Raw genomic sequence first — 15,421 nt, 5'->3', positions numbered from 1 at the left:
TTTATCTTTGTCTTTGATTAATCCTGATAGTGTGTTATTACCCAGATCATTAATGTCACCATACTCCTCATCTGTCTCGGCACCGTCAACATTAACAAATCCCTCAGTCCCTACCACTCCCGCTTCAGCTGGGTTTTCGGTTGAGATAACAGATAGCACTTGGTTAGTTGATGTATTTTCCGCAAAATGAGTCTCAGATTGGGTAGGGGTTATACTGAGATTAATTACCGAAATTGCAGCTTGGGTAATCGGGGCAAGAGAACCTGTAGTTGAACCAATATTGATCTCAAGTTCAATTTCATTTACATTTGAAGAGGGACAGCTGTTTAATGTAATCTTAGCATTAGTTATATCGTTGGCCACTTTGCCCCCTGTAGCTGTAGCTGCAGCAATGCTCTGGCTCTCTAAAGTTACAATGTTGCTCATTGTCTCGGGCAATATTGAATGAGCTCCCATATTTTGTAACAAAGTATCACCAACATTAGTCTTAAAGCCGCCCACTCTTTCCCCCAATTCCTCTTGCCTACCCGTGAGTTGTCTGTTTGTGTCCAAAACCAATCCCGATGTAATGCTGGCAGCCTTTCCCACAGGAGCCGGTTCGATAGAGTCGATAGGAGTGCCGGTCAATAACAGCATCGGCGTTTGCTTTACTGTTGTAGCCGTAGTCCGGGTGTTTCGTGCTTGAAGTTTCGGCGCCATCTCAGAGTGACCTGCTGCCGTTGTCGATGGGGAAAACCGCCGATAGACCTTCAGGCCAAACCAGCTAACCGCCGATCAACCCCTCGTAGCCTCAGGGGTCAGACGCGGTAATCGAGCGAAGCGAAGCAAGCTCCGCATTCGGCTCTTGATCAGCCGAAGTTGCAGCATCCATCTGGGGTCTGGTCCGTAACAAGTCGCAGCGAGCCGCAGCAAAGCCGCACAACCCGCTATACGATGAGACGGGGTCTCCTGCTCAAACCTCGCAAGGAGTCACAAACGACAACAGCGTGACCGCGATGTCGGTATAAGGTAGGCAGCCAGAAATCCAAGAAATGTCCGCTTTTCATTTAGAAGTAGAGTACAAGCTTAGATGTAACACACACGGTGAATCATGCTTGCAGCCCGGACCCGTTCAGCGTTCTTCCGCTCTGGCGGTGTCAATCCGCCATTAGAAATCCAAGAAATGTCCGCTTTTCATTTAGAAGTAGAGTACAAGGTTAGATGGCCCCTTCAATCTTTTGAGATGCATTGTGGTGTCATTCACCGGATGGCCCCTTCAATCTTTCGAGATGCATTGTGGTGTCATTCACCGGATGGCCCCTTCAATCTTTCGAGATGCATTTTGACGTCATGCACCGGATGGCCCCTTCAATCTTTTGAGATGCATTGTGGCGTCATCCCCCAGATGGCCCCTTCAATCTTTCGAGATGCATTTTGACGTCATGCACCGGATGGCCCCTTCAATCTTTCGAGATGCATTGTGACGTCAGTCACCGGATGGCCCCTTCAATCTTTCGAGATGCATTGTGGCGTCATTCACCAGATGTCCCCTTCAATCTTTTGAGATGCATTGTGACATCATGCACCGGATGGCCCCTTCAATCTTTTGAGATGCATTGTGACATCATGCACCGGATGGCCCCTTCAATCTTTTGAGCTGCATTGTGACATCATTCACCGGATGGCCCCTGCAATCTTTTGAGATGCATTGTGACGTCAATCACCGGATGGCCCCTTCAATCTTTTGAGATACATTGTGGTGTCATTCACTGGATGGCCCCTTCAATCTTTCGAGATGCATTGTGGCGTCATTCACTGGATGGCCCCTTCAATCTTTTGAGATGCATTGTGACGTCAGACACCGGATGGCGCCTTCAATCTTTCGAGATGCATTGTGGCGTCATGCACCGGATGGCCCCTTCAATCTTTTGAGATACATTGTGGTGTCATTCACTGGATGGCCCCTTCAATCTTTTGAGATGCATTGTGACGTCAATCACCGGATGGCCACTTCAATCTTTTGAGATACATTGTGGTGTCATTCACTGGATGGCCCCTTCAATCTTTTGAGATACATTGTGGTGTCATTCACTGGATGGCCCCTTCAATCTTTTGAGATGCATTGTGTCGTCAGACACCAGATGGCGCCTTCAATCTTTCGAGATGCATTGTGGCGTCATGCACCGGAGAGCCCCTTCAATCTTTTGAGATGCATTGTGGCGTCAGTCACCGGATGGCCCCTTCAATTTTTCGAGATGCATTGTGCCGTCATTCACCGGATGGCGCCTTCAATCTTTTAAGATGCATTGTGACGTCATTCACCGGATGGCCCCTTCAATCTTTTGAGATGCATTGTGACTTCATTCACCGGATGGACCCTTCAATCTTTCGAGATGCATTGTGGCGTCATTCACCGAATGGCCCCTTCAATCTTTCGAGATGCATTGTGGCGTCATTCGTTGGATGGCTCCTTCAATCTTTTGAGATGCATTGCGACGTCATGCACAGGATGGCCCCTTCAATCTTTTGAGATGCATTGTGGCGTCATTCGCCGGAAGGCCCCTTCAATCTTTTGAGATGCATTGTGACGTCATGCACCGGATGGCCCCTTCAATCTTTTGAGATGCATTGTGACGTCATTCGTCGGATGGCCCCTTCAATCATTTGAGATGCATTGTGGCGTCATTCGCTGGATGGCCCCTTCATTGTGGCTTCATTCACCGGATGGCCCCTTCAATCTTTCCAGATGCATTGTGGCGTCATTCACCGAATGGCCCCTTCAATCTTTCGAGATGCATTGTGGTGTCATTCTTCGAATGGCCCCTTCAATCTTTCGAGATGCATTGTGGCGTCATTCTTCGGATGGCCCCTTCAATCTTTTGAGATGCATTGTGACGTCATGCACCGGATGGCCCCTTCAATCTTTCGAGATGCATTGTGGTGTCATTCACCGGATGGCCCTTCAATCTTTTGAGATGCATTGTGACGTCATGCACCGGATGGCCCCTTCAATCTTTCGAGATGAATTGTGGTGTCATTCACCGGATGGCCCTTCAATCTTTTGAGATACATTGTGACGTCATGCACCGAATGGCCACTTCAATCTTTCGAGATGCATTGTGGTGTCATTCACCGGATGGCCCTTCAATCTTTTGAGATGCATTGTGACGTCATGCACCGAATGGCCACTTCAATCTTTCGAGATGCATTGTGGTGTCATTCACCGGATGGCCCTTCAATCTTTTGAGATGCATTGTGGTGTCATTCACCGGATGGCCCTTCAATCTTTTGAAATACATTGTGACGTCATGCACCGGATGGCCCTTCAATCTTTTGAGATACATTGTGACGTCATGCACCGGATGGCCCCTTCATTGTGGTTTCATTCACCGAATGGCCCCTTCAATCTTTTGAGATGCATTGTGGCGCTATTCACCGGATGGCCCCTTCAATCTTTTGAGATGCATTGTGGCGCCATTCACCGGATGGCCCCTTCAATCTTTTTTTTTTTTTTTTAATTTTTATTTGCATCAAAGAGGACAAACAAGAGAAAACCATAGTAAACAAGATTAGTCTGCAGAGGTTTCAGCAAGAGCAGTAAATTAACATTGTATATTCTGTAAATCATAGACAATGTAGAGGTCATACAGAGTAAAAAAAACAACAACAAAAAAACAAGAAAGGAAAATATACTGTTATTGAGACATGATTAACCCCCAGATTCTGTCAATTTTTCGTTTAGCCTGCAGGCCCCTTGTAGCAGCAAGGGCAAACTCCATATATGTTTCTTTAACCAGCCTCCACCATTCCATAACCGTTGGTGTTTTTTTTTTTAATCCAAGCTCTAGCGATAACAAGTCTTGCACAAGTAACTAAAATATTCAACAAATCACTAAATACACTAGTACCCCCGCATATACCCACCAGCACATCAATTGATGAAAATGAAATAGGATGAGCAAGTCTATCAGAAACAACCTTAGTTATTCCATCCCATAATTCACTAAGATGAGGGCAAGAAAAAAACATGTGGACAATTTTAGCACCAATTAGATCGCATTTTGCGCACTTCGTACGTTCACTATAATTATTATTGGTTGCCCATTTAAGAATTCTCTCTGGGGTATGATATAATTGACATACAGTTTTGAACATTTGCAATTTAAGACTAGAAGATTGAACTGATACGTTTAGACTTTTAAGAGATCGAGTAATTAAATCAGACGGTACATTCAATGCCAATTTTCTATTCCATTTCTCAGTCAATTTTGTAATGTCACTAGTGTTAAAGCCAGAAAAGATCTTATATCCTATGCTAATCATGGCTTTATCTGCTTCTCTATAGATGCAGTCCCAGACCTCAGAATCTAATACCGTGGTAAGCTGTAATTTCCTCACTAGATAATCTTTGATCTGATAACATTTGAACCTAGCCAATTCCGGTAAATTATAGCACAGCTTCAGTTGTTCATATGCCATAAATCCCTTGTGATCATAAAAATCACCCAAAAATCTAATACCGGAATCTAAAAGTAATCGGCAAGCTGAATCATGAAAAATTACAGGAAAGGCCGGATTACCCCACAAAGGTGTTTTACAATGTAGAAGAGAAACATTACACTTAGCCATAATGGAACGCCAGATATTAACTGTATCTCGTACCGTCTTAAATTTAACCCTTTTGAAGTAGTTAGGGTCGTTTAGCCTGTAAAGGAACATATTAGCATCCTGTCCAAGTAAGAATTTATGGAAGTACAAACATTTATCGGAGACCATTAGGCTACGAAAACGAGTCAAAAAAGCCGACCAATAATAAAGTTTAAAATCCGGGAGGGCCAGTCCGCCTTGATTGAAAGGAAGTTTAAGTGAGGAGACAGCCCGCCGGGCTTTTTTATATCCCCATATAAAGCTACTAATATTTCCCTCTAATCTGAGAAAGTAAGAATAATTTATCCGTAGGGGAATTGCTCGAAATAGATATAAATATTTGGGTAAAATTTTCATCTTAACTAAGTTTATTCGGCCAATAATACTAAGCGGCAATTTATGCCATTTCTTAAATTGCATAGCAGTCTCTTTTAGTAATGATTCATAGTTTAATGCCACAATTAAATCAATATCCGAAGAGATTTTAACCCCCAAATAAGTTGCAACACTACAGATTCCTGGAACGGGGGCAGACGATTGATAATTCATAACAATTTGGGTTTTAGTGGTGTTAAGTCTATAGCCAGAAACTGAGCCATATATACCCGCTTCTATTATAATACCCTTCAGGGCTTGGGGCACATCAGAAGAAAAAACTGCAACGTCATCCGCATACACGGTGATATCAAGTTTATTTAAGCCATTAAAAAAAGGATTAATTAAAGCCTGACGTTGAAGTGCGACTAAGAAAGGTTCCATACCTAAAGCAAAAAGCAGGGGTGATAAAGGACACCCCTGCCTTGTCCCTCTCTTAATTGGGAACATAGAAGAGCATTTCCCCATATAAGATACCTTGCCCATAGGGTTATCATAAAGCGATTGAATCCATCTCAAGAGCTGGCCTTTAACGCCAAATGCCTGTAGAGCCGCCCATAAAAAGCCCCACCCCACTCGGTCGTATGCTTTTTCTGCATCTAATAAGATCATACCGAGTGGGGCGGACTGGGTCCGAGCGACATCAAAAGCAGAGATGGCCATGTTAATATGCGCTGTAGTGTCTCGCTTTGAAATAAATCTGTGTTGCTGGGAAGAAACGAGCTGAGAGATTACTGGTGCAAGCCTAGTAGCTAATATTTTGGCAAAAATTTTGGCCTCGCTATTAATAAGCGAAATTGGTCTCTACAAACCTCTCTCGAGGTATTTTAGCCTTTTTTAAAAAGAAAATAATTTGGGTTAGATTCCAAGATTTGGGCGCTTGTTGCCCATTGCCTATAGCACGGATCACATCTATAACTAATGGTATCAATTCCTCTGTGCAGCATTTAAATAGTTTGAAAGGAATAGAAACCTCCCCTACAGCTTTGCCCGTTGCTAGGGAGTTGATGGCACCCCTAATTTCTATCGCTGTAATGTCTACCGCTAGTTTTTCAGATTGTTCCGGCTCTAAAGTTTTAACCATGTTTAACTCTATATAATTTTTAATATTGTCATCCGAGGCTGCAGTTTCTGGTGTATAGAGAGCTTGATAAAATGATGCAAATTTTGTAAAATTGATTTAGAGTCACAGAATAGTTGGTTGTTATCCCCTTTAATTTCTTTAACCATATTCTGAGAACGATCTTCAGCAACTTTATAGGCCAGAAGTTTACCTATCTTATCACCACATTTATATTGATCAAGTTGATATTTCTTTAATTTACTAATACTCTTAGCCCTAAGAAGATCTTTTAATGCAGCTTTGAGTTCAATTAGTTTAAAGCTAAATACATCCAAGTTCGTTACACCACTAGAAAAAGCTTCTGACATTTGATGCTCAATATCGAGAATTTCTCCGAGCCTTTTCTCATTTAAACATCGACGTTCTTTATTTTGTCGCCAAATATATTGTTGTGTGAATCCACGTATGCTAGCTTTACAAGCATCCCAAACTATCAAATGTTGAGCAGAATGTATGTTTATGTCAATGAATTCTTTTATGTGTTCTTTAAGTTGATTCTCAAACCCGAAATCGATGAAAAAATATCTTGGAAATGAGAAAGGGCGGGGAGAAGACTCTTCAGTTGCAACCTCAAAAGTTAAGGAGATTGGGTTGTGGTCCGAGGTTACCCTTGGGTATATAGCCATTGAGCAAGTTCCAAGGATAAGGTCTGAGACCCAAACCATATCTATGCGTGAGCATAGTTTATGTGCTGCAGAATAATATGTATAACCGGCCAATTTAGGGTATAGACATCTCCAGGCATCTTTAAGGAAATGAATAGCTGCCAAATCCAAAATTGCAGCTCTAGTTTTCCTCATTCTCTGAAAGGAATTTTTCCTAGTAGTGTCTAAATTATAATTCATAATACAATTAAAATCACCCAACACAATATATTCCCCATCCCATACAAGCAGTTCCACATTGATCTGATCAATAACTGTTGGTTCATCTTGATTTGACGCATAAACCCCACATATTATGTATTTTCGACCTTCCAGCTTTATCTGTGCAATAGCCCATCTGCCCACTTTATCAGTTAATGTCTTAAGTATTTCAACTTTTAGGTTTTTATGCTTTAGAATCGCCACCCCCCGAATTGAAGCATTAAACTCAGTACAAACCATAATATCGTATCCTAGTTGTTTAAGCAAGTGTTTATCTTTATAAGCTATGTGAGTTTCAGTAATGACCGCAATTTGAGGGTTATACATCTTGAGCTCCTCATATACAAGACTCCTCTTTGTTCTATTATTTAAGCCCGCCACGTTCCAAACTAAGCATTTTATTTGATACCTTTAATAACATGAACATCCCTATCTGTATGACCTCTATAATAAATCAAATCAGCTTTATAATTCCTCTCATTTTTATAGATTTTTCGTCCTCTGATGCATTTTTTACCCCAAAGCATATCTCCCTCTCCCCTACCCCACACACTATCCCACCCCCTCCCTTCCCAATAGTTACCTGCAGGTCCCCCCCTTAGACCGGCTGCCACTATACTGGCAGCCAACAAGCGGAGTTAGCCGCTTATAGGATCCGGGCATTCAGAATTATCAAAAAAAAGGAAAACCGTGCTTAACCGTCATCAATATCTAATATGACATATTACCACCCACCGAGAAACAAAAACAAGTCAATCTAGAGAGAGGTAGAAGGAAATAGCAATAGATCCATAAATGAAAGTCTCATGATCCAAAAATGGAATATGCAAACAGAGCATTAGTCAATATCCAGTTCATTTTTCCATTCTCCAAGTAGCCATAGCAGATTCCACCTCATTCTCTTCCAAGAAAAAATAAGACCGGCCATTTTTAATTACTTTTAGTTTAGCTGGTTCTTGTAAGAAAGCTTGACAACCCAATTCCTTAATTGGATCAATAAATTGTTTCAATTTCCAGCGTCGTTCCAGAGAAAGTTTACTTAAATCAGATCTAACGAAAAATATAACTGAATCAATGGCAACTGGTGTATTTGGCCGTGCTTTTATTGAAATAGCTTGGCGGAGCAGATAGTTACCTATACATATCAAGATTGGACGGGGATATTTACTACCCTTATTTCTTTGAAATAGGGGTAGCCGATGGGCACGTTGTATCTGCGAGTCCCAAAGTCAGGAAAAGCCTTTTGAAACAATTGGGCAATAAATGCCCTAGGGTCAGCTCCCTCAGCTCCCTCCGAAATGCCAAAAACGCGTAGATTCTGTCTACGTTGTCTGTTTTCTAAGTCTTCAAGTTTAGCTTGCATCTGAAGTAGTTGAGCAGCATGTCTATTCACAGCAATTTCAGAGCAATGTGACTTTTCCTCTGTTAAAACCACTCTTTGCTGTAGATCCTACATATCTTGGGAGACAGCCCCCAGTTTGCACGACATCTCTTGCAGAGAAGCTTGAGTCTTACTACTGTCTTCCCTCATCTGCTGATAATGAATCTTGGCTTCTTGTTTCTGTTCATTTAGTAGCTGTAATATCGTCTGAAATGATGCAGACACCTCCCCTTGTAGGGTCCAATCCGCTGATAAGAGAGAGGAATGCTCCAGCCCCTTTGAAGCACCTTCTTTTGTTGGCCCTGCGTTTGAAGCCAGCTCAGTACCACCCATTGCTAAGTTTACATTACTGACTGTATTTTGTACCGTAGTAGTGATATTAGAAGAGAATGTAGGGGAGTCAACTGCAGATGTTATTGGTAATAGAGTAGACGGTTGCAGAGTTGTTAAGGAAGGAGAGGAGGTTTCCACTAAAGATTCCATACCAGAGCCAGATAAATCTTGTCCTTCCATTAAAGCCAAAGTAGATTCTGCATTCTGAGCTACAATAAGTACTTCAAGTGACCGTTGGTTAGACCCCATTGATCCAGGTACATCCATCACAGCATTAGAAGCATTAGAAGCACTTGCATCGCCCGCTAGAACGCCCAGTTCAGTAGGACTGTTTCCTGAAAGTCTCATAGCCATTGATTTAATGCCTCCCTTGGCTTGCACCCATTGTCTGATAGGACTATTTTCTGCTATTGCTTTCATAGTACTAGGCTTAGGTTTGCTTATAGTCTTCTTGGCTTTATTCTTAGATTTCCCTTTGAGCTTTTTAATGCTGATAGCTTTATCTTTGTCTTTGATTAATCCTGATGGTGTGTTATTACCCAGATCATTAATGTCACCATACTCCTCATCTGTCTCGGCACCGTCAACATTAACAAATCCCTCAGTCCCTACCACTCCCGCTTCAGCTGGGTTTTCGGTTGAGATAACAGATAGCACTTGGTTAGTTGATGTATTTTCCGCAAAATGAGTCTCAGATTGGGTAGGGGTTATACTGAGATTAATTACCGAAATTGCAGCTTGGGTAATCGGGGCAAGAGAACCTGTAGTTGAACCAATATTGATCTCAAGTTCAATTTCATTTACATTTGAAGAGGGACAGCTGTTTAATGTAATCTTAGCATTAGTTATATCGTTGGCCACTTTGCCCCCTGTAGCTGTAGCTGCAGCAATGCTCTGGCTCTCTAAAGTTACAATGTTGCTCATTGTCTCGGGCAATATTGAATGAGCTCCCATATTTTGTAACAAAGTATCACCAACATTAGTCTTAAAGCCACCCACTCTTTCCCCCAATTCCTCTTGCCTACCCATGAGTTGTCTGTTTGTGTCCAAAACCAATCCCGATGTAATGCTGGCAGCCTTTCCCACAGGAGCCGGTTCGATAGAGTCGATAGGAGTGCCGGTCAATAACAGCATCGGCGTTTGCTTTACTGTTGTAGCCGTAGTCCGGGTGTTTCGTGCTTGAAGTTTCGGCGCCATCTCAGAGTGACCTGCTGCCGTTGTCGATGGGGAAAACCGCCGATAGACCTTCAGGCCAAACCAGCTAACCGCCGATCAACCCCTCGTAGCCTCAGGGGTCAGACGCGGTAATCGAGCGAAGCCAAGCAAGCTCCGCACTCGGCTCTTGATCAGCCGAAGTTGCAGCATCCGTCTGGGGTCTGGTCCGTAACAAGTCGCAGCGAGCCGCAGCAAAGCCGCACAACCCGCTATACGATGAGACGGGGTCTCCTGCTCAAACCTCGCAAGGAGTCACAAACGACAACAGCGTGACCGCGATGTCGGTATAAGGTAGGCAGCCAGAAATCCAAGAAATGTCCGCTTTTCATTTAGAAGTAGAGTACAAGCTTAGATGTAACACACACGGTGAATCATGCTTGCAGCCCGGACCCGTTCAGCGTTCTTCCGCTCTGGCGGTGTCAATCCGCCATTAGAAATCCAAGAAATGTCCGCTTTTCATTTAGAAGTAGAGTACAAGGTTAGATGGCCCCTTCAATCTTTTGAGATGCATTGTGGTGTCATTCACCGGATGGCCCCTTCAATCTTTTGAGATGCATTGTGGCGTTATTCACCGAATGGCGCCTTTAATCTTTCGAGATGCATTGTGGTGTCATTCACCGGATGGCCCCTTCAATCTTTCGAGATGCATTTTGACGTCATGCACCGGATGGCCCCTTCAATCTTTTGAGATGCATTGTGGCGTCATCCCCCAGATGGCCCCTTCAATCTTTCGAGATGCATTTTGACGTCATGCACCGGATGGCCCCTTCAATCTTTCGAGATGCATTGTGACGTCAGTCACCGGATGGCCCCTTCAATCTTTCGAGATGCATTGTGGCGTCATTCACCGGATGTCCCCTTCAATCTTTTGAGATGCATGGTGACATCATGCACCGGATGGCCCCTTCAATCTTTTGAGATGCATTGTGACGTCATGCACCGGATGGCCCCTTCAATCTTTTGAGCTGCATTGTGACATCATTCACCGGATGGCCCCTTCAATCTTTTGAGATACATTGTGGTGTCATTCACTGGATGGCCCCTTCAATCTTTCGAGATGCATTGTGGCGTCATTCACTGGATGGCCCCTTCAATCTTTTGAGATGCATTGTGACGTCAGACACCGGATGGCGCCTTCAATCTTTCGAGATGCATTGTGGCGTCATTCACTGGATGGCCCCTTCAATCTTTTGAGATACATTGTGGTGTCATTCACTGGATGGCCCCTTCAATCTTTTGAGATGCATTGTGACGTCAATCACCGGATGGCCACTTCAATCTTTTGAGATACATTGTGGTGTCATTCACTGGATGGCCCCTTCAATCTTTTGAGATACATTGTGGTGTCATTCACTGGATGGCCCCTTCAATCTTTTGAGATGCATTTTGTCGTCAGACACCAGATGGCGCCTTCAATCTTTCGAGATGCATTGTGGCGTCATGCACCGGATAGCCCCTTCAATCTTTTGAGATGCATTGTGGCGTCAGTCACCGGATGGCCCCTTCAATTTTTCGAGATGCATTGTGCCGTCATTCACCGGATGGCGCCTTCAATCTTTTAAGATGCATTATGACGTCATTCACCGGATGGCCCCTTCAATCTTTTGAGATGCATTGTGACTTCATTCACCGGATGGACCCTTCAATCTTTCGAGATGCATTGTGGCGTCATTCACCGAATGGCCCCTTCAATCTTTCGAGATGCATTGTGGCGTCATTCGTCGGATGGCCACTTCAATGTTTTGAGATGCATTGTGACGTCATGCACCAGATGGCCCCTTCAATATTTTGAGATGCATTGTGGCGTCATTCACCGGATGACCCCTTCATTGTGGCTTCATTCACTGGATGGCCCCTTCAATCTTTTGACTTGCATTGTGACGTCAGTCACCGGATGGCCCCTTCAATCTTTTGGGATGCATTGTGGCGTCATTCACAGGATGGACCCTTCAATCTTTTGAGATGCATTGTGGCTTCATTCACCGGATGGTCCCTTCAATCTTTTGAGATGCATTGTGACGTCATTCACCGGATGGCCCCTTCAATCTTTTGAGATGCATTGTGACTTCATTCACCGGATGGACCCTTCAATCTTTCGAGATGCATTGTGGCGTCATTCACCGAATGACCCCTTCAATCTTTCGAGATGCATTGTGGCGTCATTCGTCGGATGGCTCCTTCAATCTTTTGAGATGCATTGCGGCGTTATTCACCGAATGGCGCCTTTAATCTTTCGAGATGCATTGTGGTGTCATTCACCGGATGGCCCCTTCAATCTTTCGAGATGCATTTTGACGTCATGCACCGGATGGCCCCTTCAATCTTTTGAGATGCATTGTGGCGTCATCCCCCAGATGGCCCCTTCAATCTTTCGAGATGCATTTTGACGTCATGCACCGGATGGCCCCTTCAATCTTTCGAGATGCATTGTGACGTCAGTCACCGGATGGCCCCTTCAATCTTTCGAGATGCATTGTGGCGTCATTCACCGGATGTCCCCTTCAATCTTTTGAGATGCATGGTGACATCATGCACCGGATGGCCCCTTCAATCTTTTGAGATGCATTGTGACGTCATGCACCGGATGGCCCCTTCAATCTTTTGAGCTGCATTGTGACATCATTCACCGGATGGCCCCTGCAATCTTTTGAGATGCATTGTGACGTCAATCACCGGATGGCCCCTTCAATCTTTTGAGATACATTGTGGTGTCATTCACTGGATGGCCCCTTCAATCTTTCGAGATGCATTGTGGCGTCATTCACTGGATGGCCCCTTCAATCTTTTGAGATGCATTGTGACGTCAGACACCGGATGGCGCCTTCAATCTTTCGAGATGCATTGTGGCGTCATGCACCGGATGGCCCCTTCAATCTTTTGAGATACATTGTGGTGTCATTCACTGGATGGCCCCTTCAATCTTTTGAGATGCATTGTGACGTCAATCACCGGATGGCCACTTCAATCTTTTGAGATACATTGTGGTGTCATTCACTGGATGGCCCCTTCAATCTTTTGAGATACATTGTGGTGTCATTCACTGGATGGCCCCTTCAATCTTTTGAGATGCATTGTGTCGTCAGACACCAGATGGCGCCTTCAATCTTTCGAGATGCATTGTGGCGTCATGCACCGGATAGCCCCTTCAATCTTTTGAGATGCATTGTGGCGTCAGTCACCGGATGGCCCCTTCAATTTTTCGAGATGCATTGTGCCGTCATTCACCGGATGGCGCCTTCAATCTTTTAAGATGCATTATGACGTCATTCACCGGATGGCCCCTTCAATCTTTTGAGATGCATTGTGACTTCATTCACCGGATGGACCCTTCAATCTTTCGAGATGCATTGTGGCGTCATTCACCGAATGGCCCCTTCAATCTTTCGAGATGCATTGTGGCGTAATTCGTCGGATGGCCACTTCAATGTTTTGAGATGCATTGTGACGTCATGCACCAGATGGCCCCTTCAATATTTTGAGATGCATTGTGGCGTCATTCACCGGATGACCCCTTCATTGTGGCTTCATTCACTGGATGGCCCCTTCAATCTTTTGACTTGCATTGTGACGTCAGTCACCGGATGGCCCCTTCAATCTTTTGGGATGCATTGTGGCGTCATTCACAGGATGGACCCTTCAATCTTTTGAGATGCATTGTGGCTTCATTCACCGGATGGTCCCTTCAATCTTTTGAGATGCATTGTGACGTCATTCACCGGATGGCCCCTTCAATCTTTTGAGATGCATTGTGACTTCATTCACCGGATGGACCCTTCAATCTTTCGAGATGCATTGTGGCGTCATTCACCGAATGACCCCTTCAATCTTTCGAGATGCATTGTGGCGTCATTCGTCGGATGGCCCCTTCAATCTTTTGAGATGCATTTTGACGTCATGCACCAGATGGCCCCTTCAATATTTTGAGATGCATTGTGGCGTCATTCACCGGATGGCTCCTTCATTGTGGCTTCATTCACCGGATGGCCCCTTCAATCTTTCGAGATGCATTGTGGCGTCATTCACGAATGGCCCCTTCAATCTTTCGAGATGCATTGTGGCGTCATTCGTTGGATGGCTCCTTCAATCTTTTGAGATGCATTGCGACGTCATGCACAGGATGGCCCCTTCAATCTTTTGAGATGCATTGTGGCGTCATTCGCCGGAAGGCCCCTTCAATCTTTTGAGATGCATTGTGATGTCATGCACCGGATGGCCCCTTCAATCTTTTGAGATGCATTGTGACGTCATCCGTCGGATGGCCCCTTCAATCATTTGAGATGCATTGTGGCGTCATTCGCTGGATGGCCCCTTCATTGTGGCTTCATTCACCGGATGGCCCCTTCAATCTTTCGAGATGCATTGTGGCGTCATTCACCGAATGGCCCCTTCAATCATTCGAGATGCATTGTGGCGTCATTCTTCGAATGGCCCCTTCAATCTTTCGAGATGCATTGTGGCGTCATTCTTCGGATGGCCCCTTCAATCTTTTGAGATGCATTGTGACGTCATGCACCGGATGTCCCCTTCAATCTTTTGAGATGCATTGTGACGTCATGCACCGGATGGCCCCTTCAATCTTTCGAGATGCATTGTGGTGTCATTCACCGGATGGCCCTTCAATCTTTTGAGATGCATTGTGACGTCATGCACCGGATGGCCCCTTCAATCTTTCGAGATGAATTGTGGTGTCATTCACCGGATGGCCCTTCAATCTTTTGAGATACATTGTGACGTCATGCACCGAATGGCCACTTCAATCTTTCGAGATGCATTGTGGTGTCATTCACCGGATGGCCCTTCAATCTTTTGAGATGCATTGTGTTGTCATTCACCGGATGGCCCTTCAATCTTTTGAAATACATTGTGACGTCATGCACCGGATGGCCCTTCAATCTTTTGAGATACATTGTGACGTCATGCACCGGATGGCCCCTTCATTGTGGTTTCATTCACCGAATGGCCCCTTCAATCTTTCGAGATGCATTGTGGCGTCATTCACCGAATGGCCCCTTCAATCTTCGAGATGCATTGTGGCGTCATTCGTTGGATGGCCCCTTCAATCTTTTGAGATGCATTGTGACGTCATGCACAGGATGGCCCCTTCAATCTTTTGAGATGCATTGTGACGTCATGCACCGGATGGCCCCTTCAATCTTTTGAGATGCATTGTGGCATCATTCGCCGGATGGCCCCTTCAATCTTTTGAGATGCATTGTGACGTCATGCACCGGATGGCCCCTTCAATCTTTTGAGATGCATTGTGGCGTCATTCGTCGGATGGCCCCTTCAATCTTTTGAGATGCATTGTGGCGTCATTCGTCGGATGGCCCCTTCAATCTTTTGAGATACATTGTGGCGTCATTCGCTGGATGGCCCCTTCATTGTGGCTTCATTCACCGGATGGCCCCTTCAATCTTTCGAGATGCATTGTGGCGTCATTCACCGAATGGCCCCTTCAATATTTCGAGATGCATTGTGGCGTCATTCTTCGAATGGCCCCTT

Source organism: Lissotriton vulgaris, chromosome 6 (assembly GCF_964263255.1).
Source record: "Lissotriton vulgaris chromosome 6, aLisVul1.2, whole genome shotgun sequence".
NCBI classification, from domain to species: domain Eukaryota; kingdom Metazoa; phylum Chordata; class Amphibia; order Caudata; family Salamandridae; genus Lissotriton; species Lissotriton vulgaris.
The sequence above is the reverse complement of the archived record's forward strand: the minus strand, read 5'-3'. Positions refer to the sequence as shown.